Here is a 6,344-nt window from a genome sequence, read left to right as displayed (position 1 = left end):
CACACACACACACACACACACACACACACACACACACACACACACAGTTATGAGGAAGGTGAAAGTACTGCATCACTCAACAAATCTTAAGTAATATACTTTTATCACAGTTTATAACAATATTTATGTCATCAAGAATAAAACTACCAAACTATCTCTGACACACGTCTTCCAGTGGGGGCTAGTACAGTAAGTAGTACATAGCAGCCATGTTTTATTTTTGGTCTCAACTGTCAGGTTGGCAGGTCCTGTCATCTTGCAGAAGTGGGAGAAGAAAAGAAGCACCTCTCCTCCTCCTATTTTATTTACACAGCCACACGAGGCATATCAGAGATCCACTCTCTCAGATAATACACCCACAATGGGGGAGGGGGGGATGGTGTGAACAAAGATGTGTGTGTGTGTGTGTGTGTGTGTGTCAGGGGCGAGAGGAGAGGAAACGATGGGCAGATAGAAAGTGAGGAAGATGAAGAGGAAAACGGCATATTTGATGTAAAGTCTGAGCGCTCAAACAGGAAGCTGGAGTAGCTGAGTCTGAACAGATAGACGGAGAATGTTTAGTTCGGTTTAGCGTTAACATATAAGTATATAATCTAATGAGGCAATGCAAAGAAACATGTATATATATGTTTCCTTTTTCTTAATGAAGGAACTTGCAAATGATAAGCTAGCACAACATGTAAATGATAAATGTAACCTCTTTACTTAAAGTTTCACTAAACTTATTACAAAATGAACCAAAACACTGGCAATGAGGAAGATCTGGGGTAGATAATAAAGAGAATAAATATGAAAAGTAAGGGGCTAACCCTCTAAAGTAAAAAGGAAGTCTGGTTTGAACACTGTTACTAAGCTTGTTTACAAGATATTTAGTGCTGATCTATAGATGATCTAAATATATATATGTATATATATGTATATACTATGTGTTATCCATGTCAGCCTGCTTGTAAACAGGTTAAACCTTTAAATATACATACGGACAGCAGCTTTAACATATAAGCCCTGTGTGCACTCGTGGCACACAGTTGAGTTGCAGCTGTGGTGATAATGAAAGAAGAGAGAGAGAGAGAGAGAGACGCAGTCTAAACAGACAGTGTCTGCAGAGGAGGAGAGAGGAAGTAGATAAGGAGACAATAGTGTGTTAGGACAGAGGACCCGCAGGAGACTCACCTGCACGGAGGAGACAGAACCATTAACACCCCCCCTCCTCCTCCTCCTCGTCTGTCCCTCTGTCTCACATTCACTCTCAGTCTGTCACCAACAACGATGTACTAACGAGAAATGTTGTGCACTAAACAGTTGAAATGACACTGTTGAATAAACCTCTTAAAGAGGAAGCAAATTATTTTTTAAAAAGATTAAAGATCATTTTTGGTGTAATTCTGTTAAACCCACAGACTGTATATAAGAAGTGGACGTAGTCATCGTGACGTCAAGTCTTCTTCAATACAGCATGATGTTCATTTAGAGTCAAACAGACCATAAAGCAGGGGATGCTTTAGGGCGGGGCTACATGGTGATTGACAGGTCTCTACCAGAGACGTATACGGCGTCTCTACGTCACTCCTCAGTCCAGATATGGTCACTTCCTGTTCACTGGTTGCAAAAAAGGCCAAGATGGTCAAACCCAAGGCTTCCAAACGACTACGTCCACTTCTTATAAACAGTCTATGAGAATGACAACAGTACGACCACAACATACTCACGATAAAAACACTTTTAGACGGAGACAGAATCAATTAAAGTCTAAGTAATAACAGTCAATCCACAAGTAGTGAGTAAAATCAAAGATGATATAAAAGTGATATCATTTTGTCTTTCCCCCGGGTGATGTTGGGACTTCTATTGAAGTGAATGCCTTTAGGGGATGAGTAATATCCTGTTTTTAAAACAAATCCAGTTTCCATAGGATGAGTTTGTTGCTGCAGGCGAGTGGCTTTTTCTCGCTCTCCTGATTTGTCGTTGTACTGTGGCTTTGTAGTTCAACAAAGCCAACAGAGTGAGACGATGTTGAGTGAACGCTATTGTAGTGGTATTTAGAGGCGTGAAACATCAGAATGTGTGTCGCCTGTGGAAGGCTTTGTCATGGTTTAGTTGGTGCCAAGTTCATCTCTTTGTTTTTGTCTTTAGTTCAGAATGAATTACAGCCGTTAGACGAGAACTCTGAACAATAACAGCTGCCAAGACCCTCGGATGCTTGTGGAGGACTTTCTCTGGACGGTTCTTCTGACACTAATCCACTTCAACCCAGTTGTTAGAAATTCATCTAATTTGTGTCTTTGGCTTAAAACTTCTGTGTAGACAGAGATATCCCCTTCCTCTTCTCCTGCTCCTTTCTTTCTCTATAGATCCCCTCTTTGATCCTCTGTCTGTCTCTCAGGTGTAGTCTTCAACATCTTCGGTCGACGTCTTTCATGTCCTTTGACGTTGTAAAGCTTTCCCCAGTGGAGTCTGCCCGCCTGGCTGATCAAGGTGAAAGTGGCCCTTTTGTCTCTCGTCGTTTGTTTGGTTTCCACCTCTTCCTTCGGCTGGTAGATGAGTCGGATGATAGCCGGAGATTATGGCGGCGTGTTTGGATTAGAGAGACCAGGACGTGTGTTCAGTGGGGGGGGGGTTGCTGCTGCTCGTTTTGTTCGAGAGTTCAGAGGAGTTTTTCTTCTTTTCTGCCGGGACCCTAAGATATAACAAAAAAAAGAAGATCTGGGGTGCTCCACTTCTATGATCTTTCAAACATCAACTCGTGTTTTTCATACAATCCCCTCGTCTTGTTATGTCTGGGGGAGATTGGTGTTGACCCCCTTTGGGACCCAAGAACCTCACCACAGCAAACAAATGGGGGCGGCTTGAATTGGGGGGCGAGGCGAGAGGGGGATTCCCAAATCATTCTCAAGCAGTGGCCAGAAAAAAAAATCTGTGTTGTCTGCGAGGCGGGAGACAAACCCCAAAACAACATGTTACTGTAAGTGGAGGTCAACTTTGACATGTGTAGAGCTGCGTCATGTCAGCCAGGTGTGTTATTGAGTAAGTTTTTTTTGGCATAAATCACAAACCTGAAGGGCTCTGCCCACACATGTGGAGTGACAGACGGTTCTCGTAAGCAAAGCTTTTTGTTTTGTTTTCTTGTCGGGTTTTATCGGAGATGAGCCCGATCATGGAAAAAACAACCCACGCGCTGATTATTGTCTGGGAATAATCTAGAGGAAACCCCCCACCCCATCTTCACCCACCTCCCACACACACACACGCACACACACACAACCACACCCACCTTGTTGAGTGACAAATCCACGCAGCGATATACTTTGAGCATCTCACCCCCCTCCTCCTCCCCATCTCAGTCACATTTGTGGTACCTCCCACTCACTATTGGGGCGGTCTTCCCCATTCAGGCTGCATCAGGAGCCAGCACGGCTTGTGCAGATCAAATGGGGCGTCTCACTTCAGAGACCGGAGGGGGTGGGGAGGGAGGTGGTGTCGGTTTCAGTGGCTGCTTTGATGCAGCAGATAGTGGCTTGTGTTTTTCATGTGCGCAGGCGTGCGAGATGTTCACCAGACAGGGGGAATTTAGCCCACTGGGTGCCTTGATCTGCTGTTTGATTCAAAGCAGAGATCTTTTGCTTTCTAATTCTAACCGAACAGCTTTACTGTAAAAAACACAAGAGGAAAAAAAAAAGCTGCAAAAACTGTGAGTGTTTCGGTAGAATTCAGAGAGGCGTCGAGGAGAAGATTTCTGCTTCTTTGTACACTTCAAAATCAGTGGGAAGTTTGGAAAAACATGTTGAAATCCTCACTAACACTACGATACTTTTATATATTTGTAATCTTGCGTAGTTATGCTTTGATCGAATATTCCGTGTGAATCAAGAGATTTGAGGCTTCTTCTATTTTCTTCGAAACGGAAGACTTTTTGTCAAAAGGCCAAAGGTTTTTAATTGTTTGTCATTTCACAAATGATTTGCTTTTCTAATAAAATAATAAAAACCTACGTTCAGCTTTCTCTCACACATACAGCAGTTAACACGTTAGACACTTGTGCGCTGACCGTCAGTACAGGAAGTGGGTTTTTCTACATCTACAGTTGGTACTGTAGCTACATTTATAGTGTTTATTGTATTTAGTTTTATATCTATGGGGAAAAAAAGAGTGCGATTGTGGACGAATTTGCATGGAGCATCAACCGAAATAGGAAAGTTTTGAATGCAGTTTATAACCTCAGTTTAAAATGTTTCTGAAAACCTCTTCTGAGCCGATTTCAATGACATTTTTATGGACAAACAATTACAACTGATTATTTGTCTTTTAGAAACCAAAACTGCCAAATATTTGTTTCTTTCCATCCCTGTTTTATATGATCATAGATTACATTATTTTGGGGTTTTTTGGACTGTTGGTTGGACAAAATAATGAATTTGAAATTGATTTATCAGAAGAACTCCTCAGTGAATGAGTAAATGATGAAAACAAACGGCGCTTTAACAGTTTTCCTCTCTCACATTGCGGCGTGCCAAACGCACTGACCACCAGTCAGTCATCCAGTGTTTCTGTGTTTGGCTCTGAGGAGAGTGCAGCGTTGCGGTCTTCCTTAAATAGTGGTTGGCTTTCGCTCGGCTGACAAAACATGTCGTCTTGGCCGGCGGTCGTGTACAACTCAACCACAGGGCGTGTGTGTGTGTGTGTGTGTGGACAAATCAGTCCATTTATATTCAAACGGTGGCAGCTGATTTGCCAAGCAAGTTAATAATAATGTGATTGGGGTCGGGAGGAAGTGGCTCCCTGTCTGGTCTGATTTGTCATTTTAACATCTTTAATATTCTACTTGTGTGTAATAATCTGATCCAAACCCAGTTAAACTGCTTTTCTTTCTGGTTTAAGTATTAGAGATGTTTAACTTTGAAATTTCAAAATGACTTTTTTTTACTGCCTGATGCTTTATAACAAAGATGACGCTTTGCAAGCTCCGCCCACGGTTTTGAATGGTATAAACTTCCTGTCCCCTGAAAGTGGGCGTGGTCATGGTGTGTTTGCCTTTTCTTTATTCTTATGATCACAACTGAGCATTTACTGAAACAAATACATGACAAGCGGAACTCTAAACCACAGTCAGCAGTCGTGACATTTCAACCGTGACGGAACACACTTTGACAATACAAGAAAATGTGTGGTTGAAAAAACAGGATGTAAACAATATCAGGATTTATTGCTCCAAACAATAAACGTGTGTATTTAACACGCAGTCATCTGATGCTCGGCAACCCGATAATGGAAATATTTACCCTAAACTGATCTCTCTTGCTGTTAATGAATCACAGGACCGATCGTTAGTCAAACTGGGAAAACACCTCTGTTCAATTCTATTCCTGAGTAAGATCTGTGATACAGCTACTGGTGGTTGTCCTACCTGTGCTTCAGTGCGGGCCCAAAGGGGAACCACGGTTTCCTTCTAAGGGCGTAAAATGAGAAGTTACTGTTACCATTTTTGTAATTGTCTGTTAACGGTGGATTTACCCCGAGAACGAGCGTTCCTTATGTTAAAGGTGTAGTAGGTATATTTCCATGAACTTTTGTTGCCTTCAGGTCACGTCAGAAACGTCGGAATTAAGTGTATCACACATCTGCTGACAAATTGGTTTATTTAAGGTAGAGTGTGAGGGAGTCGTTTGTCTTTAAAAGGACCAGTGGTTAGCATTTCTGGGGATTTATTAGCAGAAATAGAATATAATATCCCCAACTATGTTTTTATTAGTGTTTAATCTCTTGAAACTAAGAATCGTGTTTTCAAGACCGACTCGTTACCCTGAAGGCCTCTTTCATGAAACTGCAGTAACGTGAGCAGCAAGTGAGCAAAACCACGGCACCGCCAGCCGCCTTCAGTTGCTGCTAAAGTCGTGTTATTATGGGATGGATGGCCTCGGCGTTTATACACTCGACGGCTCACGTTACCGCCGTCTTGTGAAGGAAGGAGTGAGCAGAGGAGTATTCAGCCGGCTGCAATCTGCCACCTCACCACTACATGACACCAAATCCTTTAACGTCACCGGAGCAACTCTTGTGTTTCCATCTGATAACACAAAAAATACCTTCTGTTTTCAAACATGTCTCTCTTCTGTCTCAAATTTCCAGCTTAACAAGTCTCAGCTGTTTGTGGTCATTGCGGAAATTCAAACCTACGATGACGACCAAAATACGATAAATCACAACCCAGACGGACCTTATCTGTCACAGTTATTCTCTCTTCGTGCATTTTTCTCATGAGACTGAACATGTGTGTGGCTAATGTGATGATTAATACATATTTGTGTGTGTGTGTGTGTGTGTGTGTGTGTGTGTGTGTGTGTGTGTGT

At 42.3% G+C, this 6,344-nt stretch overlaps 1 protein-coding gene across 2 annotated transcripts in view; it reads left to right on the top strand.

Moving 5' to 3' along the window:
* Positions 1 to 6,344, top strand: part of atg5 (ATG5 autophagy related 5 homolog (S. cerevisiae)) — a 33,805-nt gene that overhangs the window by 16,557 nt on the left and 10,904 nt on the right. The gene's annotated exons all lie outside the window — the stretch shown is intronic.

The sequence above is a fragment of the Anarrhichthys ocellatus genome, unplaced genomic scaffold, assembly GCF_004355925.1.
Source record: "Anarrhichthys ocellatus isolate YVR2014 unplaced genomic scaffold, GSC_Weel_1.0 scaffold39, whole genome shotgun sequence".
Taxonomy (NCBI): Eukaryota; Metazoa; Chordata; class Actinopteri; order Perciformes; family Anarhichadidae; genus Anarrhichthys; species Anarrhichthys ocellatus.
This window is presented reverse-complemented; position numbering and strand designations above follow the sequence as displayed.